Source organism: Triticum dicoccoides, chromosome 3B (genome assembly GCF_002162155.2).
Source record: "Triticum dicoccoides isolate Atlit2015 ecotype Zavitan chromosome 3B, WEW_v2.0, whole genome shotgun sequence".
Taxonomy (NCBI): domain Eukaryota; kingdom Viridiplantae; phylum Streptophyta; class Magnoliopsida; order Poales; family Poaceae; genus Triticum; species Triticum dicoccoides.
The window spans coordinates 65,156,596-65,175,168 of NC_041385.1; positions in this window are offsets into that span (position 1 = coordinate 65,156,596).

Here is an 18,573-nt window from a genome sequence, read left to right on the forward strand (position 1 = left end):
AGTGGAGCTTTCGATAGGTTGCCGGAGCATCGTCGGGCCGCCAAAAACATTATCAGTGCTGCAGGGGACTTCTCGGGTTGTCAGAGCATCGCCGGTGCTGCGCCGGAGCATCGTCAAGCCGCCAAAACATCATCGGTGCTGCAGTGGAGCTTCTCGGGTTGTCAGAGCATCACCGGAGCATCGTCGAGCCGCCGAAACATCATCGGTGCTGCAGTGGAGCTTCTCGGGTTGTCAGAGCATCGCCGGTGCTGCGACGGAGCATCGTCGAGCCGCCGAAACATCGGTGCTGCAGTGGAGCTTATCGGACCGGCCACTAGCACTAACTAATTTTTTTATAGATAAGATATCAATTATATCAGGTGTCTACACCAACACGATCTCAGGAGATATCAATTACTCCCTCCGTTTCAAAATAGATGACTCAACTTTGTACTAACTTTGGTACTAAAGTTAGTATAAAATTGGGTCATCTATTTTGGAATGGAGGGAGTAGATCGGATCGGACCGGCTCAGGACATGCATCGAGGATGCATAGAGACAAATTAGTACTACTATGAAAGAAGAAGAAGAAAGGAAAAAAGAAGCGATCAGAATAGAACAGCTGCACTGAATAAAGAGATTGCAGAAGGTGGCATCTCACCGCTGAAGATTGCCCGGGGGAGCCCGGGCATTGCGAATCTGCTATTCGCGGATGATAGCCTCCTATTTTTCAAGGCCTCATCGAACCAAGCAGTAAAGATCAAAGAGACCCTCAACTTATTCCAGAAAAGTTCCGGACAATTGCTTAGCCAGAACAAATGTTCGCTCTTATTTAGTGAGTGCTGCCCTACACAAACTAGAGAGGAAATTAAAGGAATTCTGGGTGTGGAATCAACAACTTTTGAAAGCAAGTATCTAGGATTGCCTACACCTGAAGGGAGAATGAAGAATGAGCATGTTCAGCCCATCATGGACAGATTCGGTAAAAGGTGCAATGACTGGAACGAAAGATTCATGTCACAGGCGGCAAAAGAGGTGCATGTCAAGTCGGTGGTTCAGGCCTTGCCAACTTATGTCATGGGAGTATTCAAGCTGCACCAAAGCTTCTGTGACAAGTATGAGAAGATTATCAGAGACTTCTGATGGGGTGACAAAGATGACCGCCGGAAAGTACATTTGATGTCATGGGAGAACATGACAAAAGCAAAGAGAGACGAGGGCATTGGATTTAGGGATATGCACCTATTTAATCAATCCTTGTTAGCAAGGCAAACGTGGCGGTTGATTCAGAACCCAAATAGCCTTTGCGCAAGGGTTCTTAAGTCAAAATACTATCCTCATGGTAATCTCCTAGACACGGTTTTTTCCTCGGATGCTTCACCCGTGTGGAGAGGAATCGAGTTTGGCTTGGAACTCTTAAAGAAAGGGTTGGTTTGGAGAGTGGGAAATGGAAAAAACATTCAGATTCAAAGGGACCCATGGATTCCGAGAAAGAATGGACTACATGCTGCAAAGTTCACTCGGAATTCAAGGCTTAGATGGGTGAACCAACTTATGATGCAGGGTACAAAAGAGTGGAATACGGCGCTAATCAAAAAGATTTTTCACACCTTCGACGCCGAAGAGATATGCAAAATTAAAATCCCGAAGCTTATGCACAGAACTGTGTGGCGTGGCATTATGAAAAGTCAGGAGCTTTCACTGTTAGGAGTGCTTATAAACTCGCAGATTCGTTGAAAAGAAACTCCAAAGCAGCAGCATCGAGTTCTTCCAATGAAGTGGGAGACCGAAGCATATGGGATTTGATCTGGAAAGCAAGCATCCCTGAGAAAATAAAGATTTTCGGTTGGCGGGTCGCTACCAACTCCTTAGCAACAAAACACAATGCCTTCAGGCGTACTATTGCTCTTGACTACACATGTGAGATTTGTGGAAATGGGAGGGAGGATGAGCACCACGCGGTGATTGCCTGCACAAGGAGCAGGGCACTCAGACAGGCGCTGAGAGAAACATGGGGTCTGCCGAAGGAAGAGAGCTTCAGTTACACGGGAGAGGACTGGTTACAGATGCTGCTTGGATCACGACCTGAGAATACCAGGAACAGAATCATGCTGCTACTCTGGCAAGCATGGCATCTCAGGAATAATGTGGTTCATGGTGATGGAAGAGATGCTGTCCTGGGATCAACTCGTTTCCTGCTGAGGTACGAGGAGGAGCTAAAAGAAGCTATGCAAATGCAGGGCTCGAGACTGAACAAGGGAAACAGGCTGACACTTGATGTTGAGCAATACATCAACACACAACCAAATGCAAAGCAGTGGAATGCGCCGGATACAGGGGTAGTCAAGATTAATACTGACGCGTCCTTCCTCATGGGATCTGGGGAAAGCTGGGCAGGTGCTGTTGCTCGAGACTGGCACGGATCGGTTAATCATGTCTGTCGGACGCCATATTGGCAGCTGCCCTAGCGTGGAGGAAGCTGAGGCTGCGGCTGCGCTGATAGGACTGACGGAATTAAGGAAAATATACAGGGGGCATACTGCGCTGGAATTGGACTGCGCTGACCTGGTGAAAAACCTGTCCATGCAAAACCAAAACCGGTCGAAGTGTTTTCCCTGGATAGCGGACATTAAGGTTTGCCTGAACGATTTCTTGGATCACACCATAATACATACGGGAAGGAAGCAGAATACGCTAGCTCATGAACTGGCAGCTGAAGCGAGAAGGGCAGAGGACTTCCTGCTGTTTGCAAAGGTTCCCAGTAGACTGCACCAGATCATGGTGTCAGAATGTAACCTAACCACTGAGTAATTCACTCGTGGTCCTCAAAAAAAAAAAGAATAGAACAGCTGCAACAATCATCAGCAACAGACATGAATGTGCAACCCAGGTAACATAACAGGTGCTCCAACAACTGGACCCAACCACTAAGATGGCACTAACTAATTAGTTGAAGCTACCCTAGATAGACGGTTTACGGGCTGATATGCTAGCACGTTCTCCTCGAGTCCTGGTAGTTGGATCAGTGGTGCATCGTGCATGCACGTATAGCTAAGCTTATAGCAGACCAATGTACATATATATAATACGGCGGTCATGTACAGACCGATCAATAATTTGGATATATAGTTGTAAACTGAACTCCCTCTGTAAACAAATATAAAAGCGTTTAGATCGCACACTTTTATATTTCTTTACGGAGGAAGTAGTATCCACGCAGATCATACGGGAGCTCCAGCCCCTCCGCCTGCTTCCTAGAAATAGCAGCATATAGCTACTGTCGACGCCACCAACACCAACACACAGCAGACAAACATTGGCCTCATTGGTACCTAGAACTAGAAGTAGAATTATTTCAAGCTCATCCTGCTTCACCTTCAGTAACCAGGCAGGGCCTGCAGCTGTGATCTATGGCTTTCGTGGCGCGGAGTGGGAACACCATGCTGCTCCTCGTCTTGGCCGCGCTTCTCCTTCAGCTGAGCTCCGTCGTGCCCACAACATCGACCGCTGGCAGGATGCTGGCCAACCAGGTGGCAGGTGGCGGCGGAGGGGGCGAGGCGAACAACCCAGCCCGCATCCTGGTTGACGCGGATGTCCACGTCCGCATCCACACCGACAGACACACCCACGACGTCCACACCGACAAGAGAAACGTCCACGTCCACGGCCGCGTCCATACGGACAGACACACCCACGACGTCCACGTCGTCCGCAGGCCATCTAACCCATGAACCTGATCAGCTAGCTCATATGTTCCCCAAACCCAAAGGCAGGTGCATGCATTGCGTTGGCGTTGTTGTCCATTCGTGCATTCATTTGTTTGTGGATGGTTCGTGTGTTTTGAACGGCAGGCTTTGCTAAGTTGCTAACTGATGGTCGATCGTTCCAATTTGTATCCTGGCTTGGTTTTTATATGTTCTCAATGCGGCTTCAATAAAGTGCACTTTTATATTACTAATAATAACAACGGTGGCTCTGTCATAGTTTATAATTCAGCTTCTTATAGATATGAAGTTGAAGTAGCTAGTTACAATTTTGAAATCATTTAGGTCTTAATAGTTTTTATTATGTTATTGTTAGATAACTATTACATTAAAAATCAATATGATCCTAGAGAATGTATACAAATATTTAAATTTAACATTTTGACGTCCAATCTACTAACATTTTATTGCAAATTAATCGTGTTTTATCACTTGAGTTGGGAAAAATGTATTTAGCAGTTTAAATGATGCTATGCTCAAGATGTCGCTCCCTCTCCCTCTCCTCTTCCCGGACCTCCCCTCGCCGGCCTTGGATCGGCTCTCCAACACCCTCGCCGCTGGTCCTGAGCATCTCCAGCCGCCCCAAGCCTCCGTCAACCGCTCCAAGCTACGTCTTCACGATCCGACCGATCCAAACACCGAACGTACGGAGCCTCCGAGTTCAGCACACGTTCAGCTCGATGACGATCTCCGGTCCTCCGATCCAGCAAAGGCTCCGGAGATGAGTTCTGTCAGCACGACGGCGTGGTGACGATGATGATGTTCTACCGGCGCAGGGCTTCGCCTAAACTCCGCGACGATATGAGCGAGGTGGAATATGGTGGAAGGGGGCACCGCACACGGCTAAGGAACGATCCGTAGATCAACTTGTGTGTCTATGGGGTGCCCCCCGCCCCCGTATATAAAGGAGCCAGGGGGGAGGAGGCCGCCGGCCTAAGGGGGCGCGCCAAGGGGGGAGTCCTACTCCCACCGGGAGTAGGACTCCCCTTTTCCAAGTTGGAGTAGGAGAGAGGGGGAAAGAGGAGGAAGAGGGGAAGGAAAGGGGGGCGCCGCCCCCCTTCCCTTGTCCTATTCGGACTAGGAGGGGGAGGGGCGCGCGGCCCCCTCCTTGCTCCTTTCCTCTTCTCCCTCTTGGCCCATGTAGGCCCATTAACCCCCCGGGGGGTTCCGGTAACCTCCCGGTACTTCGGTAAAATGCCGATTTCACCCGGAACCATTCCGATGTCCAAACATAGGCTTCCAATATATCAATCTTTATGTCTCGACCATTCCGAGACTCCTCGTCATGTACGTGATCACATCCGGGACTCCGAACAAACTTCGGTACATCAAAACTTATAAACTCATAATAAAACTGTCATCGAAACGTTAAGCGTGCGGACCCTACGGGTTCGAGAACTATGTAGACATGACCTAAAACCATTCTCGGTCAATAACCAATAGCGGGACCTGGATGCCCATATTGGTTCATACATATTCTACGAAGATCTTTATCGGTCAAACCGCATAACAACATACTTTGTTCCCTTTGTCATCGGTATGTTACTTGCCCGAGATTTGATCGTCGGTATCCAATACCTAGTTCAATCTCGTTACCGGCAAGTCTCTTTACTCGTTCCGTAATACGTCATCTCATAACTAACTCATTAGTTACATGCTTGCAAGGCTTAAGTGATGAGTATTACCGAGAGGGCCCAGAGATACCTCTCCGACAATTGGAGTGACAAATCCTAATCTCGAATTATGCCAACCCAACATGTACCTTCGGAAACACCTGTAGAGCACCTTTATAATCACCCAGTTATGTTGTGACGTTTGGTAGCACACAAAGTGTTCTTCCGGTAAACGGGAGTTGCACAATCTCATAGTTGTAGGAACTTTGTATAAGTCATGAAGAAAGCAATAGCAGTACACTAAACGATCAAGTGCTAGGCTAACAGAATGGGTCATGTCAATCACATCATTCTTCTAATGATGTGATCACATTAATCAAATGACAACACATGTCTATGGTCAGGAAACATAACCATCTTTGATTAATGAGCTAGTCAAGTAGAGGCATACTAGTGACTATGTGTTTGTCTATGTATTCACACATGTATCATGTTTCTGGTTAATACAATTCTAGCATGAATAATAAACATTTATCATGATATGAGGAAATAAATAATAACTTTATTATTGCCTCTAGGGCATATTTCCTTCAACGTCTCCATCAGAGCCGCCCCCTCCACCTACCCTCCAGTGCTCTGGTACGTCCAGGCCGCCCAAGTCGCCGTTCGTGCTCTCCTTAGGGTTGGCAATGCTGTCGGCATCTCCTTTGAGGAACACCTGCTCCAGCTGCTCAACCAGCATACCACATCTCCATGCCCTTCGGCTGCTATGCCAGTCTATGTTTCTTTCACTTCTTCTTCGGTACAACCCCCCTGAAAACATCAACGGTCCAGATCGTCCTATACCCCTTCGCCTGAAAACATAAAAAAGGGTAGGATGGTCATTGCCCCTGCCCCTCCCCCAGTCCCGCCCCCGCGACGTACCTGCGCGGCCCGTCGACGTACATACGTGTACGCGTTTTTTTACTGTGGCGACATACATTCTTTTTACCGTGTCGATGGTCAAGCGCGTCGGTGGTCAAACCGCGCGTCGCCCGGTGAAAGCGCGTCGTGGCGCGTGAACTGCGGCCCGCCGCCCCATCCCGTCCCCTCGTCTGCCGCCCCGTCCCGTCCGTCCCCTCGTCTGCCGCCCCGCCGCCCTGTCCCCTCGTCTGTCGCGCCGCCGCCCTCGACTGCCGTCGAATTGATAGCCCAACGACTCGTCCGCCCGCCGCCCCGCCGTCTCCCTATAAATCTCACCCCCGTCCGCCCGTCGCCGCAAACACCGCTCCCCGCCCGTCGCCGCAAACACCGCTCATCTCCCGTCTCCACCTCCCAAAAGGCGGCCGGCGACATGTCATTCCACCGCGGCAGCAGCTCCAGCACCGGCGGCGACGACGGACCCAGCGCGTGGCCGTCGAGCCTGAGCACGCCGGAGACGGAGGAGCTTTACCGGTTCGGGCTCCTCGTGCCGCCGGGTTGCCGTCTTCCGCACGACTGGAAGCTCGACAAGGACGGCTACCCGAGGCGCGGGCCCGGCGCCACCTCGGAGGAGAAGCGGACCGGCGGCCGCAACAACATCGCCGGCCGTCACGCATTCTGGGACGGCAAAGACTACGCCGCCGTCATCGGCGCGTATCGGCTGGCGGAGTCCGGCGTCACGCCTGACCTCATCGGCGACCGTCGCCGCCTTCTTGTCCCGCGCCCCCGTCCAGCAGCGCGCGGCCGTCGGGCTCCTCCACCACCTGCGCCGGCGCCCGCCGATCCCCCCGCCCCGCCGGAGGTGGAACTGCCGCCGGAGCAGTTGGTTCTTCGGGAGGACGGCGATCCCGACGATACGCCGGGTTACCTCGTCGCCCTGCGCGCATCGGCGGCTGCAGCGGCGGCTGCAAGGGAGGCCGTCGAGCAGGCGGCAGCGATCCAGGCGGCGGTGGCGATTCCGCCAGTGGTCCCGCAGGCGGAGGCGGAGGCGCCGGAGTCGTCGGACGACGACGTCATCGACTGGGAGCGGTTAGCCCAGGTCAGCGACGACGATGACGACGACGGCGGGGGTGACGGCGGTGATGTCGGGGAGGTCATCGATCTGTTGGCTAGCGACGAGGAGGAGGAGTAGTTTTTTTAAAATGTTCTAAGTATGAACTATGTATATTTTAGGTTCGAAAAAACTCGTTTGGTTTCGGTATTGTTGAATGGACTATGTAAAATATCTCTATGTTCAATCTAGTTTGTTCGAGTCTTGTTTAAATTTGTCTTCAAAGTTTGTTAAAAAAATTAGCTAAATATTGAACGCTTATTTTGAGAAAAATTGGAAATTTTCCGACCCATGCATAAAAATGTTCACAATATATTTAAAAAATTTGCATCGAATATACATAGCACAGAATAAGGTATGCAATTATCGGAAAATTGTAGAATAAAAAAATCATGAAAACACATAAAATAAAAAATAAAAAGTGTATGTAAATGTTTATAAAGTATTTTAGAAATGTTCAGATTTTGTTTAAATATGTCCATATCGAAGCTTCGCTGAATATCATCTTCATTTCCCTGAATATCCTTATTCACTATAATATCATCCAGAGTTGCCATCAACTTGTCGAATAAGAAAGGATTACTACATGCGACATGACAGGCTTCTGAAGATTTGATGGTCAACTCACTATATATAGCTCTGTCCTCACCACTCGACCAACCCCACGCAAACAAATCGCTGGTGCGCTTCACGGGCAGTCCAGCTCGTGCTTTTTTTGAATAATAGGTAAGTTCAGTGCATTCAAAACATGAATAATATGCTTGCAAGGAAGCCCTTTGCGAGTCATACTTCGGCAACTGCACTTTATAGTTTCTGCAGAGTTACCTGGCGTATAGTCCACATTAAATCTGTGATCCCTGTTATTCTTCCACGCAACCACAAATCTCTGACTATCGGTCCCTATCAGTCTATCAATTACCTCAAGCTCCTGTACCTTCTTCATATCTTGTTGCAACATATAAAAGTTTGCCTGCGTGAATGCTTTCGCAGCATACGACTCAATGGCCTGACACTCAGTCACTGTTACTGGAAGAGTCTGTGAGGCCGTATAGTCATCATAAGCTTCATTCTCACGGAGGCGAACAATACAATTCTCGTAGTGTACAATCATGTCAACAATCGTCATACCATAGTCAAGATGAAGGTGCAGGCTGGAGTTCAGACTCTCACTCCTCTGATTACTGCGCATACCAAGGAAAAACCCACCAGACAAATATGATGCAGCCCAAAGCGTCCTCTTCCTGTACATCCTATGGAGCCATGTTTTCGTTTTCTCCGTCTGCCATTTGCGCACAAACGCGGCCCATCTCTCCTCAAAAACCTTATGTGTAGTGGCATAGTATAATAATGCCCTAAACTCCTTCAATGACTTGTGGTTGAGGTGTTTCTGCATATTCTTTTCAATATGCCATGAACATAGACGATGCCACACGTCAGAAAGCACCTTCCTAATAGCCCTTATCATCGCTGCATCTCCATCTGTAATTACAAATTTGGGCCTCTTCTGACAGTTAGCTTTCAAGAACGTGTTAAGCAACCAAACATATGTAGCCTCAGTCTCGTCTGAAACAATGGCGCAGGCGAATACCGTAGTGCAACAGTGGTTGTTCAGACCCACAAAAGGGATGAACGGCATTCCATACCTGTTCATCTTGTATGTGCTATCGAACACAACAACATCACCATAGTCTAGATAATCCCGGTGTGACTGCGAATCACACCAGAAGAGGTTTTGGAGCCTGCCTTCAGCGTCAACCGTGTGCTCAAAGAAGAAGTCTGGATCTCTGTCCTTTCTGGTCAACATGATTCTTACGGTAGTATCAGCATCACCTTGTGCAAGCAATTTCATCTTCTCCCTATAGCACATGTTATACAGCTTTGTCCTCTGAAATGCTGACTTTGCATACGACCCATACCTGCTAACGATGTTGTCAAAAATGATATGTTTTCTTATCCCAGCTCCAGCCATAGCTAAGATCTCAGCTCTCTCAAATGCTTTGATCTGATTATGAGATCGGAGGAAAGGGACTTCGTCCGGTCGTGCAAGAGTGTGGCTGTGATCATCGGAGAAACTGCTGACATACCAAAGATTGAGCTTTTTATCAAGCTTAACTGTCAAATGGGCTTCGCATAAGAATCGACTCTCCGGTCTAAGCCTGCGGGTCCGGCCTTCCATGGTACAGAACTTGGCCTGTCGTTTTCCTGCGGCGGAACAGAGATACCTCCTCAAGCACGGAGTCCTTGCGCGATCCTTTGAAAATTTTAGCGAGTCCTTCCTGATACTGAACCCATGTTCTCTCGCGTGCTTGTTGTAGAACGTGTACACCTCGTCTAATGACCTGAATGTCTTTACCATCACTGCCCAATGCCTATCAAGTGACTCTTGCTGATATTCATCATAGCACATGTCAAGGTCAAACTGATCATCATCGCTGTGCTCATCATTCCCGCTAGGACCATCAAAACCTCCCTGCAAAATATGACATATAACCTTGCATGTCAATCTGTTCTTGTATTCTTACTAACCATAAATAATGTAAAGAACTTACTTGGCTACCGCTCACACTACGAGATGAATGGACCTCGCTCTCGGCATTGTCATCATCTATATTATTATGCTCATTGTCACCATTAGCATTTATCTGTGCACATGTAAAGTAACATAAGTGGTCATACAATTTTAATGTCAATCATTTCTCTACAATTTTTTCAACATACCTGGCTCACACTATCTGCATAAAATTGTTCATCTATATCATATTCCTCATCATCAGCATTGCCATGTAGCTGTACAAATTTAAAAGGACATGTTAGTGTCAAATAACTAGTTTGTATTCAATATGTTTTGGTCAACGTTGAAGGCACTTACATTACCACTGTACGATTCATCCTGACTCATATAGTTGTCTCCGGGAGGTTGGTTCGCATTCAATGACGAGGATCCATTATCGCTACCGGAATCATCACTGGCGTATCCGGTTACTTGCTCCATCTATGCACATACAAATAAGGTGTGAGATCAATGCCAACATTCCACAAAACATCATCGCGAATACAGTAAATTCGTCAATAGTGACATGACTATGTGGCATGCATACAAATTTGAACATACAAAATCATTATGAGGTCATTAAGAGGTCACTACTCTCCTCTCTTATTTACCTAAGTAGGGAATCATTTTGCATAAAAAATGCACAAAAATGCAATGGACAAATCAAAATCATCAAAAAAAGAACAAAAAGAGCCATCCTAACCTACTGTGCGCCGTCGAGGGGTCCTCGCCTGGGGTCGACGCCGATGCGTTGCTGCCACCCACGTCGTGGAGGGCGCGTACGAGGACAGAACGGCGAGCGAGCGCTGGGCGTTTCACCGGCGACACGGCGTGTGGTGACTACGGACGCCGTCGGTGCTCGCGACTAGACGGGCACGTCGGGGTCGACGTCGTGACGGCGGTGGACCACGGCGGCGTTGATGCCGCTAGGGTTTCCTAGGCGGGGATGGGCTGTCGGTTTCACGGCGCGTGGGTGACTACGGACGCCGTCCGACGTCGTGACGGCGGTGGACCACGGCGGCGTTGATGCCGCTAGGGTTTCCTAGGCGGGGATGGGCTGTCGGTTTCACGGCGCGTGGGTGACTACGGACGCCGCCCGACGTCGTGACGGCGGTGGACCACGGCGGCGTTGATGCCGCTAGGGTTTCGTACGTGGAGATGGGGTGTCGGGGTAGGGCGTACTTTTTTTTTCCTTTCCCGATCGCACTACCGAACCGCACGCGTACGACGCGCGGGAGTACGGGGCGCGACGTACACTGGCGGCCGGCCCTACGACGGACGGCGAGTACAGTGTACATAATTTAGTATGGACAATACTACCCCTTATACGTTTATTGGGGGGGGGTTGTACCGAAGTCCTTCTCTGTTTCTTTCTCATGGGTCTCCCGTACGCTTTACCCCGGTCTCGTGGCAGCCCTAGCGCAAGCTTGCTGCGGGGGCCTCACCCATGAATTTTCTGCCTACCAGATCGACGAGTCCTCCTTCCGTCTGCTGGTCGCCTCCCCGCCATCATGCATGCCCTCTGCTATCTTCCCATGATCCACCTCAGGGATCTCTCCTTCTCCTTTTTGATGTTGCCCTCTCTCGAGGCTCGCCGCGCTCTGGCCCCTGCCACGTTCTCTTGCACCCCCTGGTGCTGCTCGCTTGCTGAAGTTCTGCATGTAAACGAGGACCTTGGCCTCGATTTTGAACTCACTGCCTAGCTTGCCATCCGCTCTTCGGTTACGCCTCTCCTTCAACCAGGCTTCCAAGGCTGCCGCACCACCGGCAGGGTTGTGCAGTTCCCCTTCCCTCTCGATGATATCACGCTAGCTCTTGTCCTCTCCTGCCTCTTCGGCGGAGACTTCAGAGCCTTTAACATCACTCTTGACGATGATGCTCGGTTCTCCTTCACGGTCGCCGGTCTGGTAGGGGAGAGAGAGAGAGAGAGAGAGAGAGATGGGGCCGCGGTGGCCTCCTTATCTACTCTCGTGGCGTTGTAGCAGCGTCGCCGGCGAGGGGGCTTGGCGGCAACGCGCGGGCGCGGGCGTCGGCCGGTTGAACAGGGGAAGTGGGAAGACGACAGGAGAGGGGGAGTGGGCCGTCCGGCTGGCCGAGGCCCAGGAGGGAAGGGGGGTTTTCACCTTTTTCTTTTGCCTTTTCTGTTTCTTTAAATAATTGGCACATAAATAAATTAGTTTGTATTCTTTATTATTAAAAAATATTTAAATAATTGTATTAGCCCCTGTTTTACTTATTTTAGGGAAATTAAATACTTTAGAAAATGTGGGTTTCATTATGAAAAATATGCAGGGATTATTTGCAAAACTTTGAACATTTGTTTTTTCATGTTTGACAAATTTGCATGTTTGACCTTCTGATGACGAAAAGGGCCTTTTTTCAGGTCTGTGATTTCTTTCGTAGTAGAGGTTTGCTAAAGGACAACGTCCGCAATAATAATAGAGACCTTTTACAGTGCATCAGAATAATATGAGCCATCTATTTTTAATTATTCAATGTGCTAGATCCACCGATACTACTAGACGAAATCAGTAGTAGTATTTTTTTGTTAAAGGGTAAAATTGGAAGATAGAAAACAAACACAGAAACTCTAAATCATTTAGATGTCGGGTGTTTTCTTCTCCTACTCTGACCGGACATGATCTACCCAATTCCGTGACAGGGCCAGCTGATCCGGCTGAGTACTTTCCGGCGGAGATGAGCTGCGACGATTGCACCAGTCGACCGATCCTTGCCGGCCGGTACTTTTGGCCAAGGAAATCACAGTGTACAAACTACAAAACTAGCCAAGCTAGTCTCCTTGATTGATTGATAATGTCCAGACACAGTAGTACCTACTTGAACAGCTGATTGCTTTTCGACGATAACGCGTACATACACAAGCCAGTGGCGGAGCTAGGATTTGAAACCAGGGTGGTCCATTAATTTTTTTTACAACAAACATGGCATGTGAATGTTTGTGAGTAATTACCAACACCACATAAGAATAGATCAATATGGTCTTATAATCATACTAAAATTCTGAATTACGCAAGTCTCAATCTGGCATAAAAGAAAAATACGCACTACTCTTGACTTACATACCCTGAAAAGTTAAAGACGACTATGTTTCAATAATTCTATAATAAGAATTTACATTCTATGAATGACAATGACATAACTGGACATGAATGATGTGCAAAATTATGTGTATGTTCGCCGCTCGTGTACTGAAGTACACGATAAGCAAATAGCAAACCCTAAATTGAAAATTGGGGAATGGTCCATTGGCGAGCTACTCAGGCCACGCAGCCGGTGACAGGACAGGGTCGGGTCGCGGGCTCGTATGGGGTGCGGCTGGCGCCGAGCGCCGGGCAGGCGCGACGAAGAGGAAGGAGTGGAGGAGCCTCCTAAGTCCTGAGCGGTTGGGCGGTCGACGGGGGCGGCCGGCGGCTGGGCGTAGAGGGTTGAAGATTCACTTTCGTCTGTTTCTCTTGTCTGGTGCAGGTGGTTAATCCTATTTAGTGCTGCAGGCGCCGGTTAAAAAGGTACACCGCGAGAACTCGAACACAGGATTTGCTGCTTCAGCTCCAATGACTGGAACCACTAAGCCATGCAACGAGTTGTGTTTTGTAGATTCTTTTCCTATTTTTATGCGCTCTCTAGTCGCGGGAAATCCTACCGGGTTTTTTCAATTCGTTGGTCATTTTCTGGTGAGGTTTTATTTGGGTTTTCGCTTTTTTTCTTTAGATTTTTTTTTGTTTTTTTAATGCGTGTTTCTCAAATCAATTTTTAATTTTGTGTCCTTTTAGAAAAACCAATGATTTTTTTTTCAAAATTGATAAATTTTTTTCAAATTCGATGAACTCTTTTCAAAATCGTTGAACTGTTTTCAAATTCAATGAACATTTTTCAAAATCGTTGGACTCTTTTCAAATTCGATGAAATTTTTTCAAAATCATTGAACTTTTTTCAAAGTGGACGAACTTTATCAAAATGGATGACCTTTTTTCCAAATTCAATGAACTTTATTCAAAATGGCCGCAGCCGTCGTCGCCGCCCTGTCCCGGGCCTTCCTGGCATTTAGCCTGTTCCGCCGGTTGGTGGTGACAGCATCCCAGCACTGAACCTCCGCGTTTCAGTCGGCGTTCGACATGCCCGGTGGTTTGAACGGCGGCGCCCTCGGCTTCCTCTGCTTCGGCTGGGTCGACATCGGTAACGGCACGAGGGGCCGTGTACTTCTTCGGCGGCATGGTGGCCAGATGGAGGAGAATGGCGGGAGAAGAGGGGCAGAAGGGGGGAATGGAGGGAAACGGCGGGGAAAGCGAGGGGATCGGCGGGAAAAAGGGCCTTCTCGCGCTGACAAAGCGGACCCACACGCCTTTTCGCTTCGGCCGGCGCCCCCAGGCGACCCCCGGCGGCTTGGGTTCGGCTCGGGTTCACCGACTGTTATTTCGGCCCAAGCCGGCGATAGACAAGGCCCTGAGGGCGCGACTGGGCCGATTTCTCGTTGTCGGCGCTAAAGAAAGAGCCCTGGGGGGCATGTTGGGGGCGCGAGTGGAGATGCTCTAATGGACTGGCTGGTCGAATTTCGAAGGCCTGAGTAATTGAGAAGGTTTAGATGCCGTTGAACAATTCATGGCACCGAAAGGAACACGGATTATGAGCCCATAATTAAGCATGGTGGTATGTAAGGAGTGCCACACTCGTGCTCGATGGCTCCAGCAATGTGTGCACCTAAAACACAGGAGAACATTCATTCATGTGGGATAAATAGGCCCAAGTGAACTATGCCACCTATGCATCTCAACATTTGCCAAAGGTGGTGCTTATGTTCTCTTTAATTTGGCCTAGTGGTTTTCTTCTTCTTGGTAACCCTTTGACGGACGTGTTGTTGCTCGATCACAAAATTGAGCTTAATGGCTGGACGTTTCTTTCTTTCCTTATTTGCATTCAGAGAAAATTCTAACTACTTCATCTGTTTTAAAATAGTTCAAATTTAAACTGAAATCACGACACTTATTTTGACAGATGAAATTTGTAGCTATTAAGATTTCTTTCTTTGCGTTCAAACCCCACGCCACATCTGAACTCGCCGCATGCTTTCTACTTTTCTTTTCCTTTTTTTGATACTTTTTTTCCTTTTATTTTTGTTTTCTGGATTTTTTATTGTTTACTTTCCTTTTTCAAAAAATTGTTCGTCATTTCAAAAACTATGCACTTAAAAAAGTTACTTCATTTTTTTAAATGGCACGCATCCAAAAGTTAAAAAAGATCGTAATTTAAAAAAAATCAGGCATAAAAATTCTTCGATTTCTCGAAACAATTGAAATTCTGACAACTGTTCATGTTTCAAAACGAATTCGTGTTTAAAAAATATTTTTCATTTAATTCTTTTCTGCCGGAACAAAATTTGTCCACGACATTCAAATCTTGTTCGAGTTTTCCAAAAAAAAAATTCAAGATAATTCTATGAAGTGGGGATATGGGTTGCTGGGCTGGGCCATGCAGTGGTTGTCCAATCCGTGGAGCCTTGGATAGTTCTGTGACTTGCAATCTCGGCTAGGCCTTTAAGGTTTTTCCTTTTTGTTTTTATTTTCTACTTTTGAATTTTTAAATGTACCAGCAAGTTTTGAAGAACCAACTGAAGTATTTAGAGTATAGGAATAATTTTCCAACGCTAAATAGAATTAAAATAACACTTTTAAAAATAGTCTAGTTTTTATATACTTCTGAAAATATTTTTGAAGTCCAAATAAAGAATCCAATAACATTTAAGTCATTTTTCAACCTTTTAAGCCTTATAATTTATTTTAAAATAGGAAGATTTCTGTAAATATTTAAAAAAGCACCAAAGAAAATCCAAATAAATATTAAAGCTTCCAAGATTTATTATTTGATTAAGGTCATGTTATCTTCTCTCATTTATATTTTGGGTTGGTTTGAACAGGTCAAGAAGCAAAGAAAATTAAAATTAAAATTTAATAGTTGGGGAGGTCCTTTTATTCTCTCTTTTTTATATATAATTTGCATACTCCAAGAGCTTTAAATCCTAGAAAAATAAAACAATCAAGCAATTTTAAATACTTATCTTTATTTATTAACATTCCAAATTTTGGAAAAAAACAAAATTGAGATGCTACAGGTGTCTTGTGTCCAACAAGATTGATGCCATCCTATGTATGAGCTACGTATGCTATGGAATATATGTGTTCGCCTGCCTGCCTGCCTGCCCTTGAGCTGCTTGTGTTTATGCCAATATGGTTCACCCCGTTCACCAACACCCGAGTGCCAGTGCCTATTAGATTTGTGGAAGCGTCTCAACCCCCAACATTTTTCTGAGTTTGTTTGGTGCAGGTCCGGTTTCAGTTTTTCCAGTGTTTTTTTTGTTTTCTTTCCTTTTATAATGGTTTTCTTTGTTTTGTGTTTTTTCAAGTTTTATTTGATTTTTTACAAAATTTGAAAATTTTCTCAAGTTTTAAAGAATTGTTCACTATTTTCTCGAAAATTGCAAATTTTAAAAAAGTGTTCAAAACTTATTCAATATGTTTAATCAAAAAATAGAGAAAACAAGAAAAACCCACAGAAAAGAAAGAAACCCGCAGAGAAAATCAAGAAAGCTCATGTAACGAGCGCAAATGTTGAACTGGCCCGACCCACCTATGCAATTCGTCCATACTTTGACGCAATGAGCATGGTCCAGAATTTTTCCACGAAGCCAGCCAGACTCCACCTAAAAACGCAAGGGTTATGGACCTTTTGGGCAAAACCTAACTTTTATAATTTTAGAAAAAAATTAATCAAGTTTTTAAAAATGTATATATGCAAATAAAAAAATGTATGCATTTTCCTAAAAACTATCATATATTTCTTAATGTTCCAAAAGTTTTGTGAAATGTTCATATCTTCTCAAATATCTTAACATTTTTCTAGAAAAATATTCACACATTTCAAATTTGTTCATAATTGACAAAAAACACAAAAGTTTTACGACATACTTGTATTGCCGGATCCAAGGGAAAAGGGAGGGACCCTGCACTGCTACTCATGTCATTGACGCGGGATGACGAAGGCCAAACGAGAGAAGCAAAATGATATGTAGTAGCAGGAGGAGGAGACGTTAACGTAAAAACCATGGTCGAAGGAGGACGAAATCACCGGCCGTCTCATCGCTGGAATGGATGGATCCGAGGCAGATCAAATCTCAGGGAAAGAAGAAGGACTACTGCCCGGCAGTGGCCGCCACCAGAGGATTGGTGATTTTGGAGACGCGTCGCTAAGTTGTCTCCAGAGAGGGGCTGCGGAGGCGCTGGTCGGTGGAGAAATCAATAGGCGTTGCGTCGTCCCTTCTTCGTCTCGAGAAAGGGAGAGCCGAGGGTTTCCTCCCCGACCACTCGAGACCTGGAAAATACCCCCGTGAAAACAACGCAGGCCGGGGCTGAGAATCCCTGGGGGCTGAGCAATCAAATGTTTCAGATGCTTTGCACGGGCCGACTTGCCCCGTGGGCTCTATGCATGGGTTTATGGCGGGTCCCTGAAGGATACTGTGGAACCAAACAAAAACTTAGTGTGAAAAATGCTCTTATATTATGCAACGAAGGGAGTAAATGACAAATAAACGATGCCTGGAAATCTCGTTTAGTTAGCGTTTTTTTTTGCGAGAAAACTTTCGATCTATTCATCTTCAATCATGGCAGTACAACGAACACTAGAAATAATGAAAATTACATTCATATCCGTAGACCACCTAGTGATGACTAAAAAAACTAAAGCGAGCCAAAGGCGCGCCGCCGTTATCGCCCCTCCCTGCCGGAGTCAGATACAACTTGTTGTAGTAGACAGTCGGGAAGTCGTCGTGCTAACTCCCATTCAGTTAGTTTTAGCTAGCTCGGTAGTTTATTTTTGAACAAAAACTTTGTTAATTATTAGCGGAATCAACAACATGCTGGCCCATGAGCTCGCAGCGACTGCAAGAAGAAGTGGCGACTTTGTGTTGATCGACGACATCCCATCTGAGATGATGAAGAGAAACGGACAGAATCCGGACAAAACGGACGTCCGTTTGGGATCGTGCGGTGGAGTTGGCCTGAATATATATATATCAGGGAACTGAATGCAAAGTGCGTTGCTGTTGAGCCAAGAGTGTGCAGCGTCCTTTTTTGTCAGTGGGCACAATTAATTTTGTGATCCAGTGTGTGAGCATCTTCATTGGTATCTGGTCAGTAAGTTAATTATGCAATCGTAAAATTTGTGTTGCTGTGAACCTGTAGGTGTTCTACTGTAAGTGTGTAACCCCTGACTCAAGTTATGTTATTGCAGCCGGGTGGTGTCTCTGTCGACATGCACCAAGTTCGGCGCGTCAGCTTTGGGCGTGTTTGGTTCATTGGCCCGCACCTGCATCGCACCCAGGATGCAATTTTCGCAGTGTTTGGCAGCCCGCATGTCTAACTGGGCCAGGCTCGGCTGATGCAAAATAGCCCCCCCCCCCAACTAGGCTGAGGTCGCACGCAGGAATCGGCCGTTTCCCCGAGCCTGCACCCGCCGTTGCACGCACGCCCTGCACCCACGCGAGCAAGGGGTAGGGTTTCGGTACCCCGACGCATTCACGCCGCTCTCTCCTCGCTCCACTCCCTCTCCTGCGATTTGGATCTCGCAGCCCGTCGCTGCTGTGGACAT